Source organism: Xenopus laevis, chromosome 9_10L, assembly GCF_017654675.1.
Source record: "Xenopus laevis strain J_2021 chromosome 9_10L, Xenopus_laevis_v10.1, whole genome shotgun sequence".
NCBI classification, from domain to species: Eukaryota; Metazoa; Chordata; class Amphibia; order Anura; family Pipidae; genus Xenopus; species Xenopus laevis.
Genome location: NC_054387.1, coordinates 114,774,762 through 114,791,916, shown reverse-complemented (window position 1 = coordinate 114,791,916; position 17,155 = coordinate 114,774,762). Strand labels below are relative to the sequence as shown.

Here is a 17,155-nt window from a genome sequence, read left to right as displayed (position 1 = left end):
TGGTTACTGCCTGGTAATAAGGCCCGATTTTACCTTATTGATTAAAAAATTAACTTGATTTAATCGGTAAAAAAATTGATAACCTGAATCGTTCAATTTTCTCTGGCTTCTCTCCCAAAAACAGCTCAGTTTTTTAGAGTTTTTGTTCGAAAACCCCGAAAAACTTGGATTTTCGGGGTAAACCCAATGAAGACCAATATAACTTCAACTTGAGATAGGTACATCTCCCATTAGTCAGAACGTTAGCGCATATTTCTCTCTGCGCTAGAAGAGTACCAGGAGTAGCATTTTTGCCACCCCTAGTAGGACGCTGCTGCCTGAGTCAAGTTTCTCAACTCGCCTTTTTGGCGAAGCATCCCTGAAGCTGCCTCAGCACTAAAATTCTGTGAAAGACAAAAAAATTTGGTTATTTGTTCAGTAGCTGGAAAGCTGATGTGTGTGTCCCACTGATGTAATATGATTGCTTTTTGTTCCATTATTATAATAGGCAATACTAACTGCACACAGGGTATTGGTGAAAGTGCAAATTCTTTTACTCTCTGATTGGAGAAGAGCATCCACCTATAAATGCCACTGTACAGCAAGATACACAGGACGGTACTGTGAGTAGGGGGCTTGGGAATTTTTACTAGACTCCCATTCCCAGGACCTCGGCGTACAAACTGCCCCCAGTCTTGTTGTCTTGACAACAGTGTGACACCACAGAACACAAAAGACAATCCACGATCAGTGACCCAAGCAAAAGGCAACAATCCCAATAAATGTGGGAAACCAAGAGAAAGTGGCAGAAAATCTCTGGAACTGCACCGTTCCTACTTATTAGTTCTGGCTTAATTTCTTTATCATCATAATTTTATAGCACCAACTTTTTGCCACAATTTAGAATGTAAATCAAGTAGTGGTACAATAACCCGTTTCTGTTACAGCAGTTATTGTAATTTGTCCAGAGACAGCAAAATTGCCCACTATTAATACAGAAGCCCAGTTATCCTTTAATATATATATATATATATCTATATATATATATATATATATATATATATATATATATATATATATATATATATATCTATCTATCTATATATATCTATCTATATATATATATATCTATTTATCTATCTATCTATCTATCTATCTATATATATATATATATATATATATATATATATATATATATATATATATATCGGGAGCATACAAGTGCCTAGGGCACAACAGAAGAACCCCAGCTACCTGCCTACCCCTAGCTGTGTCCAGCTGAGAAAACCAAAATGAAATCTAAATTTGCACTATTAGTTGCTGAGAAATCCTAGGTATTAACACTGTCAATGGACCGGTTTGCTTTGATGTCAGAAGACTGAACTTAATTTGTTGTGTGTGAAAGTGAAAAGTTCCCTGACTTGGAGAAAAAACTACTGTGTATATAACACAGGCAAATAGCTACTTGGAGGTACACTGGGTGTTGCTGCTTCTTGTTTTGAAAAAGAATGGCCATTTCTGAGATTTGCACAAATTCCCAAACAAAAAAAAAATATTTATATATAAATATATATATATATAATTTTCCTTTTCCTTATAATAATACAGATGGTACCCGCACTCTGTCACAGGGTTTCACTTTGCGGGTGTTTGGTCGATATAATGTGTAATTATATAAGGACCCGCACTACGTTTTTCCAAAAAAATCACAAATTTATTTAATACATCACAGTGCCTCCAACGTTTCAGCCCTAATTGGGGCCTTTAACAAGGATAAAGTGCTTCGTGATACAACAATTATTTAAATACCCATAAACCCTCCATAAAAGGCGCCAAAATGACGTCATTACCATCAGAATGCACTATTTGAATGATTCTGATGATAATGACGTTATTTTGTAGCCTTTTTTGGAGGATATTTAAACAATTGTTGTATCACTAAGCACTTTATCCTTGTTAAAGGCCCCAATGTGGCCTGAAACATTGGATGCACGAGTGATGTTTCAATAAAAAATCATTGATTAAATGAACTTTTGGAGTGCTGGTCCACTTTGAAGGCTATACATTATATTTGAAACTGTTGGAGGAAGAGTGCGGGTAATATCAGAACGATTATAAACACACACATATAAATATATATATATACATATATATATATACATATATATATATATATACATATATATATATATATATACATATATATATATACATACATATATATATATATACATATATATATATATATATATATATATATATATATATATATATATATATATATATATATATATACACACATATATATATATATATACACATATATATATATATATATACATATACATACATATATATATATATATCTATACACACATATATATATATATATATATATATATATATATATATGTGTGTCTATATAATCGTTCTGATATTACCCGCACTCTTCCTCCAACAGTTTTACTTAAAAGCCCATAATGCTGAATGTTTCTTTGGAAGAGGTCATGCCAAATAAAGAGAGAAGCAGGTATGGTCTTACTCCTCCCAAAGAAAATACCCTTTTTCACTTAGGTAGGACTGATGCATGGACACTGCCTTGGCGGGGCGCATCAGCTTATGCATACTTTGTACAAACCATGTAACCAAAAGTGTCTCTTTTTGCCAAATTCAGATAAGTTCTCTTTAATCCAATTGTTCCTTAAAGTTGTATAATGATAGTGCTGGGTTAATTTGTTTAGTTCAGTATATGATATAAGCCACACACCCATGCACCAGACTGATTTTAATTGCAACACATGGATGAGCTGCATTTTTGTTTTGTATATATATATATATATATATATATATATATATATATATATATATATATATATATATATATATATATATATATATATATATATATATATATATATACACACACACTGTATATATAACCCCTTTTTTTTGCATATGCCTTGCATGATAAGCATGTGTAGGCAGTAGCCTGGCTGTTTGTAAACACAACACTCATTTATCCTCATTTATTGACCCCTTTGGGTTACATTCAGAAGGCAATCAGCTCAAAGGTATTGTAGTTTATGGACATAAGAATGACAAGTTTTATTGATGACTGGGGTCTTTGCTGCAATGCCACATTGCAAGGATTTCAACAGAAGGCTTTCTCTGGTGTTAGATTTAGCTCTATGCTCCACCTTGTGGCAGAAAGCAGTATTATTATAACATACAACTATGAAGATTTTCATCCATCCAGGTCATGGTATATCTAATATAAGTAATTCTAAAACAACTAGACTTGCTGAGTTATCATTGAAGACATTTCACTACTCATCCAAGCAGCTTCTTCAGTTCAACTGACTTGTATGGGAAGTCCCTGGCATTTAAACTCTAAAATTGGGTTAGTGGAGGAGTTTATATGCCGAGGACTTCCCACACCAGCTGAACTGAAGAAGCTGCTCTGATGAGTAGTAAAATGTCTTCAATAAATACTCAGTTGTTTTAGAATTAGTTCTACTAGATATTATAAAATACAGTACAGATTGAGCGGGAGGAGATTCTTATACAATGGACTTCATCCCCTGAACTAAATAATTCCCCACTTCTCCCACCATTACTCTACTGAGTAAAGGGAAAGGGAGTTAGAGCAAGACTAGCATGCACTTATAGGTGAGGATAAAACATATGGAAACAGGTATAGGACTTATTATTTGCAATGCTCGGGACCTGGGGTTTCCCAGATAAGGGTTTTTCCCATAATTAAAATGAACAACAAAGCACAATATGACTGGCACAATATAGCAGTCATTGAGTTATTGGCCTTCCGAGATCAAGAAGATTAGTATTGACAGAATCATTTAGATCAGCACAGTGGGGAGGGAGCATTTCATATCTGAAGGTTTTACAGAGATACCTACTGATTATAACTCTGCAAACCGGGAGAGTGCAATTTTCCGAGATTTCCCCCCGCTGCTGAATGGTATCACACTGACAATTGGGATCCATTTGTGTTAAAACATTTTTCCCATTATCTCTGACAGTAAAAGGCTTATGTGTAAAGGCAGCACTGGGTTACATAAGCTCAATAAACAAAGAGACATTCAATCTGACAGCCGAGGAGAAATGCCCGGCCACGCTACTATGCCTATTAACTTATCTAGTGCAAATAAACCTGACCCAGTTCAGTCTTATATGTAGGGAGATGTTATGTTTAATAAGACTTTATTCTGCTGAAAGGGCAAAATACCCACCCTTTTTGACATGAGCCCATTCAGTTGAGTTAGGAAAATGATTGGAGGATCCTCTAACATTAGCTGGAGGAGCAACACCCATATTCTGACAAACCAGTTTCCGGTCTCATAAAAGCAGAGGGACTTCAAGTCCCAGAATCCATTACTTCACAATGGAACAATTTAGGGGGGGGTGCATTACACTGTGAGCCTAAGGGGAGCAGTGCCGGGCCAAGCCGACTGGGCGCCCTAGGCGACCCAGCTGGCCACCGAGCTCCCCTCCGTGCTCATGTGTGTGCGGGCTCCTCTCTGTGCGCGCGCTCCTCTCCGTGCGCGTACCCCCCCATCCAGGATGCGCACACATGCGCAGAGCGACGGAGGGGAGGGGATAAACCGAAGAGGTGAGCTCGGCAAGGGAGAGGGAGTGCAGGGGAGATATCACCAGATGAGAGTGGAAAAAGAGGGGAGGGGGAGAGAGCTGGAAGGGAATGGAGAGGGAGCGCGAACATGGACTAGGGGTAGGCAGAAGACAGGTTCCTGCCCAGCACCCCCTTTTGTTGCGCCCTAGGCAGGTGCCTCTTCTGCCTACCCCTAGTTCCGGCCCTGAAGGGGAGGCAGGCTCGTTAGAATAAGGGCAAGAGGGGGCATGAGCATTAGGTCTGCTGCTTTAGCTGGCAGACAAAACAGAATTGTTCCTCCACCTAATATAAGAGGACCCTCCAATGACAATCCTGCATGCTGTGTGCACTCTTGCTTCATGGTGTTTGTTTGTGGATTTTGTTCCTATTGGAGTAGGGTTGCCACCTGCCTGTTTTTTTCCTGGTGCTGTTGAGTTCAGCATGGTATATTCAGGTTTCTGGAAATATATACAAAAAAAAAGTCCAGTTTCCACACCAGTTCCCCTGCCCCGCGATGTCAGCCAGCAAAAGCAATGTTATGCTGCAATGCTCTGTCGGTGTAATAAGAATCTGTATGGAGGAATAATTTGCAGGTCTAACAAGGAAAGGCAAAGAGCAATGCTCTGTTATGGAGCAGGGAATATTTTGGGGCAATGATTCCCAACCAGTGGCTCGTGAGTAACATGTTGCTCTCCGACACCTTGGATGTTGCTCCCAGTGGCCTCAATGCAGGTGCTTATTTTTGAATTCCAGGCTTGGAGGCAAGTTTTAGTTGCATAAAAACCATGTGTACAGCCAAACAGATCCTCCTGTTGGCTGCCAGTCCACATAGAGACTACCAATAGCCAATCACAGGTCACATTTGGTACTCCCGGGACCTTTTGGCATGATTATGTTGCTCTCCAACTTTTTTTACATTTGAATGTGGATCACGGGTAAAAAAAGGTTGGGGACCCCTGTTTTGGAGCAATGTTCCGCAAATCTAACAAGTAGGTAGGGTGGCCACCTGGTATTTTACAGGCCTGGACAGTAAAAATGATGGTTGATCCCAATGTTATAAATAGGGACAAAACATAAATATATAGGAAGGCCGGTATTTTTTTCCAGAAAAGGTGGCAACCCTACAAGTAGGGTTGTGGAGCAAAGTTCTGCAGGTCTACATTATGGAGCAGGGAATGTCATGAAGCAATGTTCCACAAATCTAACAAGTAGGTGTATGGAGCAATATCTGCAGGCTGAAGAAATAGGGACATATCTTAAAGGTCTAACAAGGTTTGGAGCAATGCTCTACAAACCTATCAAGAAGAGGTATAGAGCAATTTCTGGAGGTCTAACAGAGGCCACACATTGGCTGATTTCATTTGCTGATTTGGGCACTTTAGACCCGAGGACTGTATTGGCTTCTTAATATAGTCCTCACTCTGATGGCTCTTTTTCCCGCCGTTGTAATTTGATCATTTGACCCCTAGCAAAAAACAATTCAACTAAAGCCCAATATGGGGGGGGTTGTGTGTGTATATATTTATATAATACACAAAAGCCATGAATATCCTGTAAATTATATCCTTATAAACAGTGAGTTCTGATGTCATCAGTTATAAACGGTGAGTTCTGATGTCATTGCTGTCACATGACTCACTGAAAACTTGTGTATTATAATAAATAAAGTACCCCCAGTTGTAAAATATGAGGATATTAGAAGTTACCTCAGAGTTCCATGACCTTATAAAAACACTCGGCCTTCGGCCTCGTGTTTTTATATGGTCATGGAACTCCTCGGTAACTTATAATATCCTTATATTTTACAAGAGGGGGTACTTTATTCACTATATAGTGTATGGCCACCTTACCATGGAGGGGTATGGGACAAAACTCTATAGGCATAATGGGGAAAGGTATGGAGCAATGCTCTGCTTATCTGACAGGTGTTTTATACATTTAGTTATTTCTTTATATAACGCTGACACATTCACACACAGTGCTTTACAGAAATGATACATCATTCACTTCCCCAATGAAGCTTACAGTCAGTTTTATCAGGAGCCAATGAACCTGCTGGTATATTTTTGGAGTGTGGGTGGAAAGCAGAGTACCCAGAGGAAACAAACACAGACATGGGGAGCGAATACAAACTCCTTGCAGATAGTTCCCTAGCTGGAATCAAACTCGGGACCTTAGCTCTGCAAGGCAGCAGTACTATGCTATGTTAATCTGACGAGCAATGGAGCAATGCACTATGGGTCAAACAAGGGGTGGTATCGAGTAATGCTCTGCAAGTCTTACAAGGAGACGTATTGATGAAATCTCTGCAGACCTAACAGGTAGGGGTATGGAGCAATGCTCTGCTGATGTGATAAACATAATATAACAGGTGGGGAAGAGGGGCTGTACTCTAGTACGTATGAGTGCAGCCTGATGCACGGGTATATTTGTAGAAACTACTGCTAACGTAACACAATTATTTATCAGCTGATTGCACTCGTAATCCTGCTGCAGAACAGCAGTGGTCCCTGACGGAGGTAGGGAGGTTACATGAATACCATGGTTTGCATCAGCAGTGAGTCAGCTTTCTGTCACCCACACTGGCTGCTATTCTCAGAATCCCTTCAACTCCCACACAATGTGACTCTGCTGCACTGTTTTCAGTGACAGCGTGTGGGAGACGGCCATGCACAGCCTCCTTGCCCTTGTGATTCACACTCTTATACCTGTCCCAATAGATCTATCAGTTCAGCGTGTGGCCAGCAGGGGCTCTTATTAAGGTCTACTTTTAGTGATGTTGCCCCATTATGATCTACAACCATATTACTGTTAGCATTCTGTTCCATGGAAAATATTGCTTACATATTATAATGATTTATAAGAGCATTTATATTCCTATATTTAAAAAACAACTATTTTTATGTAACCATAACAGAATAAAGGAGGCCATAGACTCAAAGATCCGCTCGTTTGGCGACATCGCCAAACGAGCAGATCTTTCCCCGATATGCCACTAACGGCATGGCTATATCGGGGTAATTCGAACGTTCGGCCGTACGGCCGAACGATCGAATTACGAAACGCCAAGGGGCTCCGACGGGTCGGTCGGTTAAAAATCAAACCTTCCCGATCTATATCGTGGCCAGATATCGATCGGGAAGACCCGTCGGAAGCCCCCATACACGGGCAGATAAGCTGCCAAATTGGTCCAAACGACCGATATCGGCAGCTTTATCTGCCCGTGTATGGCCACCTTAAATATGTGAATGAAAAGAATAAAACAGAAGGGTGATTTAGACAAGCTTTTTGTTGCCTTGTCTTGAGATCTACTGATCACCAACTAAAGGTCTACTGGTAGATCCCGATCTACCTTTTGGCCACCCCTGGTGTATATCATAAGCCATGAGCGCAGAAATGCAGAATATCAGTGTGCCATTATAAACACCTGATCATAGGCTTCATTAGTCTACCTGTAACAGACTGTGATCAAAGTAAATTGCTCATGGGTCCCTAAAAGTTACTGCACTGGACCAATTCATTAACTATATTACCCACACTGGATCTTATAATGCTAGGGCCTGTTCTTCTAAACCCAAACACAGATAGCATTCTCAGTAGGAGCCTAAGCTGCATTGTGCATAACCCACCTCCATGTCAGATCCAGCATGGTTCAGCTCAGTCGGTTGCACCAAAGTTGCAGCATGTTCAGTGTCAGACTCTCATGCGGATTCTCTAGGTGAGCATGAGCCAATAAGGTACTCAATAAAAATGAAAATTTCAGGAGCAAAACTTTTGCTTCCCAGGATTAGCTTCTGAATAGCTTGCAAATCAGGATCTCCTCTCGCTAAATGATATCCATGTGTAGCAGTGAATGGATGAAGAGTAATCCCACTCCTGCCCATAATTTGGCATCAAATGACTTTTATGCAGTGTCATCAACTAGTTTGCTCCATAGCTTGTTAAACTGTACCCTAAATTAGAGTCCTGCACAGAACCAATTTCCAAGACCTGGACCCGAACCGAACCCGCGACCCAGAAGTGTAACTAGAGGGGGGCGGGTCCTGGCGCAGGACGCGCAGCCGGGCCCCCGCCCCCTCCGTACACCAGGAAACTGGCCGGGAATATGCGCCGCACTGCGGCGCGCGGACTGCCGGGGGGGCCCTGAGGGGGTGCGGGCCATGGCCCGCTCACACCCCCTGCTCCCCTGGTAGTTCCGCCACTGCCGTGACCCGAACTGCAACCCGCATATTTACCCTCTTTGATCCGCTACCCGACCTGCTGCTACCCTAAATGCTTGGTGACCGTCCTGAACCCTTTTGTTTGATGGGCCCCTTTGGGACACAAAGTATATATATAAAAATACACTTAGGGGTTATTTATTAAAGTCCAAATGCCAAAAACTCCAAAAATTCGAGGTTTTTTTTTTACTACAAAATCCAAATTTTTAGTGAAAAAAAACCTCGTAATTTTTCCCAGAGGATGGAAAAAGTCTGAACCTTAAAACTAGCGATGCATCGAATACACTATTTTGGATTCAGCCAAACTCCAGAATCCTTCGTGAAAGATTCGGCCGAATACTGAACCGAATCCGAATCCTAATTTGTATATGTAAATTAGGATGGGAAGGGGAAAACATTTTTTACTCCCTTGTTTTGTGACAAAATGTCATACAATTTCCCTCCCCGACCCTAATTTGCATATGCAAATTAGAATTCGGATTTGGTTCGGCTGGGCAGAAGGATTTGGCTGAATCCGAATCCTGCTGAAAAAGGCCGAATCCTGGCCGAATCCCAAACCAGATTTGGTGCATCCCTACTTAAAACCTCAGACCTGCCTAGGTTGTATATAAGTGAATGGGAGAAGTCCCGAAGATATCCTGATCTGCGCTGGGTTTCGTAAAAAAGTCTTTAAGATTTTGGGTTTTTGGGCAAAAATCTGAAAAAAAATCTGATTTTTCAGGCACAAAATCGGAAAAAACTGTACGATTAATATTTTCGTTGATTTTTGCGTTTTTTTTCTAGTTTTTTCCCGAACTTGAAATTATTCTGGAAAATCTATTGATAAACATGTGCGGATTTGAAGTATATTTCAGAAAATAATGAGATAAAGTTGGAATTTGATAAATGACCCCCTTACAGTCAGTATATACTGTACATAAGGAATGCAGAGCCCCTTCTTCTATTAAACATGCCCTGTATGCTGTATGATTAGAATATTAGCTGGAACTGAGAATGCTTTGGTGCTCATTGCAGCCCGGCCGATTCCATGCTGGTTTGTTCTGATCTGTGCAACTAAGGATGTTGACTCAGCCCTGACTATGTAGACTGACTATGTACTTTTAGCCATGACTAAGAAATCCAAGGCTTCACCTCCCAGTATGCTGAGAGCCAAGCAATAGTCGAATTAGAGTTCTTGAAGGGCCAAAGCTTGATAAACCTTGAAAATCTAATTCTAATATAATTTTTTTAAAAAAACTCTAATTGAATTTGAATAACTCCTTAGTCTAATTTGACAGTTTTGACCAGAAAAAAATTATAAAATTCGAATTCGAATTTTACATTCAACCCTTGATAAATCTGCCCCTATTTTTTGGGCTTATGTACCAGCCCAAGGCAACCAAAGCCCGGCTTTAGCAGTAAAGATCTGTGTCTCCAAAGATGTCCCAGTAGCTCCCCATCTTCTTTTCTGCTGATTCACTGCACATGCTCTGTGCTGCTGTCACTTACTGAGCTTAGGGACCCACTCACAATATACTGTATACAGGATATAAAAGTCACAATTTCAGACTGATTACTAATTATTTCAGATTCTCATTACACGGCCGCTCACAAACCAGTGCAGTATCAGAATTTAATAATCAGCAGTCCTGTCGTTTCAGCTTCGAAGACAGGTAAACCTCAGTTTCTGCTTGATGATTTGCAACGAACCCAAATCATAACTTCTCAACAGCTGCGCAGAGCCCACTGAGCATGTGCAGTGTCACTGACAATGAATAAATCCAATATGGAATTCTTCTGTGCACTTTGAAGGCCTGGATCAGTATTGCTTTACAGATACTGACACTTGAGGCTGTTGTGTAACGTCCAACGTATAAAATACTGCATTTTTTGCCATGTTCAATTTTTGGGATTAGTTCTCCTTTATGACAATATGCAGTCATAATATGCCCTTCATATCATATATTGACATGATATCACATTACATAGTGTTAGAAATAGGATAGATATCATGGGACTCACCGGTATCCATGCAAATTGCTCTTGACCATATAAACCTTATATGTAAGCTCAGCAAACCTCGTCTAATGCAGATAGAAGGGTTAAGACTTTAGATGAAAAGTTTCAAACAATGAGTCGCTGGGGTTGCTATGAAACAATTAGTACACAAATCTATTTACCACACACTTCTGGGCTTGGATTATATTGTACTGAAAGGATCATTTGCAAATCACAATGTCTTTGCAATGCTATGAGTTTGAGGTAATTTGCAGAAATGAACAGTGACACAGAGTTTGTGATTTGAGGAGAGTGTTTTGTGGTGCTGGTAAAACTTTGTGGGGCCCTCTTGTTTATATAAAGTAAAGCTGTTGTGGAAATCAGCTTTTATATAAAGTAAAGCTGTTGTGGAAATAGTTTCAACAGGCCAAGGGCCACACTTGGACACAACTGATACACAGTAGTTCAACTGCTTTAACATGTCCTCCTACCTCCATTATGGTTTACTATGCCTTCTACTCTCCACAGTCTCTTACTCACTGTTACTATAGGCACCATCTCTCCCTACTATACCTGCTATCCCACAGTCACACTCCCTTCCCAGAGACTATTATCCCACTGTTACTATAGGCACCATCTCTCCCTACTATACCTACTATCCTACAGTCACACTCCCTTCCCAGAGATTATTATCCCACTGCTACTATAGGCACCATCCCTCCCTAATATGCCTGCTATCCACAGTCACACTCCCTTCCCAGAGACTATTATCTCACTGTTACTATAGGCACCATCTCTCCCTACTATACCTGCTATCCCACAGTCACACTCCCTTCCCAGAGACTATTATCTCACTGTTACTATAGACACCATCTCTCCCTACTATACCTGCTATCCCACAGTCACACTCCCTTCCCAGAGACTATTATCCACTGTTACTATAGGCACCATCTCTCCCTACTATACCTACTATCCTACAGTCACACTCCCTTCCCAGAGATTATTATCCCACTGCTACTATAGGCACCATCCCTCCCTAATATGCCTGCTATCCACAGTCACACTCCCTTCCCAGAGACTATTATCTCACTGTTACTATAGGCACCATCTCTCCCTACTATACCTGTTATCCCACAGTCACACTCCCTTCCCAGAGACTATTATCCCACTGTTACTATAGGCACCATCTCTCCCTACTATACCTGCTATGCAGGGCTGGTCCTATCAAATGTGGGGCCCAATTGGGACCATGTTGGCGGGGCCCCTAGACAAAGTGTTGCTGGCTACTGACACAGCAAGTATTTAGGAAAATAAGGGCATACAGGCACAAAATAGAAAGGAAAGGGGCAGTGCGGGGCCCCCAGAGGTGCGGGGCCCAATTGGGCCCAATTGGTCCAATTGGCCTAAGGCCGGCCCTACTGCTATGCCCCAGTCACACTCCCTTCCCAGAGACTATTATCTCACTGTTACTATAGGCACCATCTCTCCCTACTATACCTGCTATCCCACAGTCACACTCCCTTCCCAGAGACTATTATCCACTGTTACTATAGGCACCATCTCTCCCTACTATACCTGCTATCCCACAGTCACACTCCCTTCCCAGAGACTATTATCCCACTGTTACTATAGGCACCATCTCTCCCTACTATACCTGCTATCCCACAGTCACACTCCCTTCCCAGAGACTAGTATCCACTGTTACTATAGGCACCATCTCTCCCTACTATACCTGCTATCCCACAGTCACACTCCCTTCCCAGAGACTATTATCCCACTGTTACTATAGGCACCATCTCTCCCTACTATACCTGCTATCCCACAGTCACACTCCCTTCCCAGAGACTAGTATCCACTGTTACTATAGGCACCATCTCTCCCTAATATGCCTGCTATCTAGCAATGTGCAGGTTAGAAAAAACTGCTCTGAACCTTAACCCGCAAAATGTTGCCATTGTAAGACTCGTACCCGACCCATATCTGCGTCCTCCTACTTTTGCACCTCTGGTTCCAAGACATGGAATCTTCAGGAGCAGCAGAGAAGTTCCCCAGTCTGACCCACACCGAACCCTAACCCGTAATGGTTGGCCCAATTTCAACCTGAACCCACCCAACGGTCTATTTTGCCCAATAAAGTGGTTGTGCACTTTCTGACACTTTTTTTTCAATTTAGTTGTGTTCAGATAGTTCACCAGACTTTTCTCAATTCTGTTCTATTTGTTTTTTTAATATTGATGTTTAAAGTTTTTCACCTACTCGTGTCTTTCTAAAGCAGTTCATTGTATAGGGTTTACTATGTAAACTGTTCTAAATGATACATTAGTTGATACATTTCTTATCTTTGGCCCTACTGAGCAGAATCTCTGAGTTTTTGATTAAAGGCAGTTGTTCGAATTAATACAATGTTTTCTAATATTCCACAGATGCTGCTGATGTGACACAGCATGTACAGTATGTGTGCCCTTGGTTTATTTGTGTGCACCGTGAATTGTATGATCCCAGGGGGCGGCCCTTAGTTTTTAAAATGGCAGTTTTCTATTTCTGATTACCCAATGGCACATACTATTAAAAAGTATATTATTATGAAAATGGTTTATTTACATGAAGCAGGGTTTTATATATGAGCCATTTTATGCAATATATTTTTTATAGAGACCTACATTGTTCAGGGGTTTTCCTTTAATATACAGGAATTAGAAGCCTATTGACAGTGTACAAGCCCCAGTTATGGTTCATATCATTAGGTGTAAAAAAAAAAAAACCCTCATTAGCATTTCTAAAGTAAATAAAACACTGAATACATTAAAAACGGAATGCTTTCAAATAAAAAAGCATATTTTTATATTTATATATACACTTTATAAAATATAAAGTTTATTTTGTTGGTTTTTAGCTTGATAAAGCAGTTGATAATAACATTTTAGGGGAAAGTATCTCGTTTTCTCACTGGAGTTAATACCTTATTAAAATAAATCAAGCGGTACTGCACTGGTGTTTGGAGAGATGCAATATTATATCCTATTTTAGGTGATAATTCATGCGTTGTTGCATATCAACCTAAAGTGAAAAGACCCCCTTTTTTCCAATTGAAATGTGTCTCCATAAGTGTCTGAAGGTATCTTAAATCAGCCTCAGGCCATGCAAGAATACCGTCTATCTTGGAATACTGTTTATTAGCTGTATATTAGCAATAATCTTTAAATACTTTGCTACTTGCATGGAAGGGTACAATGGAAGGGTACAATGTGTAAAAAGGGAACAGTCTTTCCAGTGGCATAACTAGATGTTACTGGGCTCCACAGCAAATTAATTTTAGGGTATATCCAGAGGCTGTCATTTTTTACCAAAAAACTTTGAAATTGGTCATAATTTGAGCCTCATGGGGCCCCGTATACCCCCTGCAGCCGCAGGGTCTGCTTTCCCTGCAGTAACACCCCTGAGTCTTTCATGTCTTTTGCCTTTTGCTCCCTGAGGGTCATTCAGATGCACAAGTTACGATGAGCCATATTGGAGTCCTGACCTTGCCATGGTGGAATTCCTGTAAGCAATGTCTCTCACAGAAGTGCAAGTGATTCATTATAACATGCAGGAAGCGCTATACAACTCATCGTTTATCATAAGAAAAAGACACGTGATTTTTAGGCCAAGTATCGACTTTACAGTGACAATGCGGGGTATTAAAAGCAGGAAGCTGGGGCCCCCTAGAGGATGTTCCCCTTAGTTGGGATCTGTCATCGTTTTCCTTTCTGACTGCAAATGCTTAAAAAGCTAGAATATGTGGAAACGTTTGTGCATGGCAGCCAGGCCCCCTCCCACCTGTTTCACCCAACAATGACTGTTCCCATCTGCTCTGCTCTGTACACATGACATCAACCCAAGGCACAATGTGAGATCATTGGAATGTGCCATTCGGATTCGGATAAGGAGTCCCGTGCAGGAATAACGTGTACATCCTTATACTGTGTAAGAGCCCTAGATTATGAATGAAAATCACAGGCGGGTGTGGGAAAATTCATTAACCTGAGCCCATTTAAATCAACCACTCTGGTTACCATAATGGAGCAACCAATATCACTTGGGAAATAAATTGGGTATATTTACACTTTTGTTTTTTATACAGGGATTCAGGGCTGGAACTAGGGGTAGGCAGAAGAGGCACCTGCCTAGGGTGCAATGAAAGGGGGGCACTGGGCAGGTAACTGTCTTCTGCCTACCCCTAATCCATGTTCACTGCTCTCCCTCCCCTTCGGCTCTTCCCCTCCCTCTTACTTCCCCTCTGGCACTCTCCCCTCCCTCTCCGGCGCTTTCCCCTCCTTTTTACTTCTGGCAATCTCCCCTGCGCACACGGAGGGGAGCATATGCACGCGCACAAGCGCGGAGGGGAGCGCGGTGGCCGGATTTCCCCCGGCCCTGCAAGGATTTTACATACATTTTTGTTGCAGTCTGCACTATAGTTGGAAAGTTGCTCTGTTATAAATTTATTACAAAGTTCAGTGTAAAAATAAAAACTGGGTAAATAGATAGGCTGGGCAAAATAAAAAATGTTTCTATAATGTAATGTATAAAGGCTGGAGTGACTGGGTGTGTAACATAATAGCCAGAACACTACTTCCTGCTTTTCAGTTCTCTAACTCTGAGTTAGTCAGTGACTTTAAGGGGGGCCACATGGGACATAACTGTTCAGTGAGTTTGCAATTGATCCTCAGCATTCAGCTCAGATTCAAAAGCAACAGTTATGACCCATGTGCCCCCCCTCTCAAACCAAGGAAGCTGCAAAGCAGGAAATAGTGTTGTGACAATTATGTTACACATCCAGTCTCTTAAAGGAGAAGGAAAGCTACGGAGGCATTTTATTGCCAATAGATTAGCTGCAATAGTGCAAGCTAGAATGCTATATTTATTCTGTAGAATGTTTTACCATACCTGAGTAAAAAGCTCTAGAAACTCTCTGTTTGTTTAGGATAGGAGCTGCAGGATTAACATGGTGTGACATCACTTCCTGCCTGAGTCTCTCCCTGCTCTGGGCTCAGATTACAGTAGAGAAGGGAGGGGGGGAGCAAACTGAGCATGCTCTTGCCCAGGGCAATGAGGTTTAAGCTGAAGGCAGGAAGTCTGATACAGAAGCCCATGAGTACACAATAGAAGGAAAGAAATGCAGTGTTTCTTTTGACAGGGGACTCAGAGCAGCACTACTTTGGGGGTTTACTGGTATATTTAGATGGACCTTTCTGATAAGGCTTACTTAGTTTTAACCTTTCCTTCTCCTTTAAGCTTTTATACTTTACATTTTTGGCTAACTAACTATATTAGAAACATTTTTTATTTTGCACAGCCTGTCTATTTACCCAGTTGTTTATTTTTATTATTATTATTATTATTATTATTCTGAACAATTCCTTTCAGGTTGCAGTGCTTTTATTGGCTACAAATATATAATGGTTCTGGTCCATATTAGTCAGTTACAAATTGAAATTATATATATATACAAAGCTTACATTATAATGTATAGGTCTCTACTTATTTAAATGTATTGTTCTCCTTTGAATGATCTTTTAGTGTGATGTAGAGAGTAATATTTTGAGACAATTTGTAATTGCTTATAATTTTTTATTATTTGTGGTTTTTAAGTTATTTACTTTTTTTTTAATCGGCAGCTCTCCTGTTTACAATTTCAGCAATCTGGTTGCTAGGATCCAAATACACTAGCAACCATGCATTGATTTGAATAAGGGACTGGGATATTAATAGGAGAGGCCTAAACAGAAAGGTAATAAAAAGTAGCAATAACAATACATTTGTAGCCTTAAGGTGGCCATAGACGCACAGATAATATTGTACAAAAAAATTTTTCGAACGATGTATGGTGGGGAAAAAGCCAACCAATCTCGACAGAAGACTTGGATATCAGTCGGCTCGTTGATCGAGTTGGACGGAAAATTTTGATTGGGTGCCTTTAAAGGCACTCAAACATTGGCCATAATGGTATCAGTATGGTTGTAACAGATACAGATAAGGCAAATGTGTTAAATCAGTTCTTTTCTTCAGTGTATACAATAGAGGAGTCTGGGTTCACAGGCTCACTTAATAACTGCACGAATGGTTCAGCTCAATCTAGTCGGTGGCTGACTCAGGATATGATTCAAAAAGCTTTAATACAAATTAATGTAAACAAGGCTCCAGGGCCTGATGGCATACACCCCCGGGTTCTAAGAGAGCTTAGTTCAGTTTTAGACCAGCCCTTTTTTCTGATTTTCTCAGATTCACTGTCATCTGGTATGGTGCCTATGGATTGGAGAAAAGCTGATGTTATTCCAATATTTAAAAAGGGATTACGATCTCAGCCTGGCAATTA

General features: G+C 40.7%; 1 protein-coding gene across 7 annotated transcripts in view; it reads right to left on the bottom strand.

Moving 5' to 3' along the window:
• The window catches only part of ankfn1l.L (ankyrin repeat and fibronectin type III domain containing 1 like L homeolog), a 261,510-nt gene that overhangs the window by 140,701 nt on the left and 103,654 nt on the right, over positions 1 to 17,155 (bottom strand). The window lies entirely within an intron of this gene.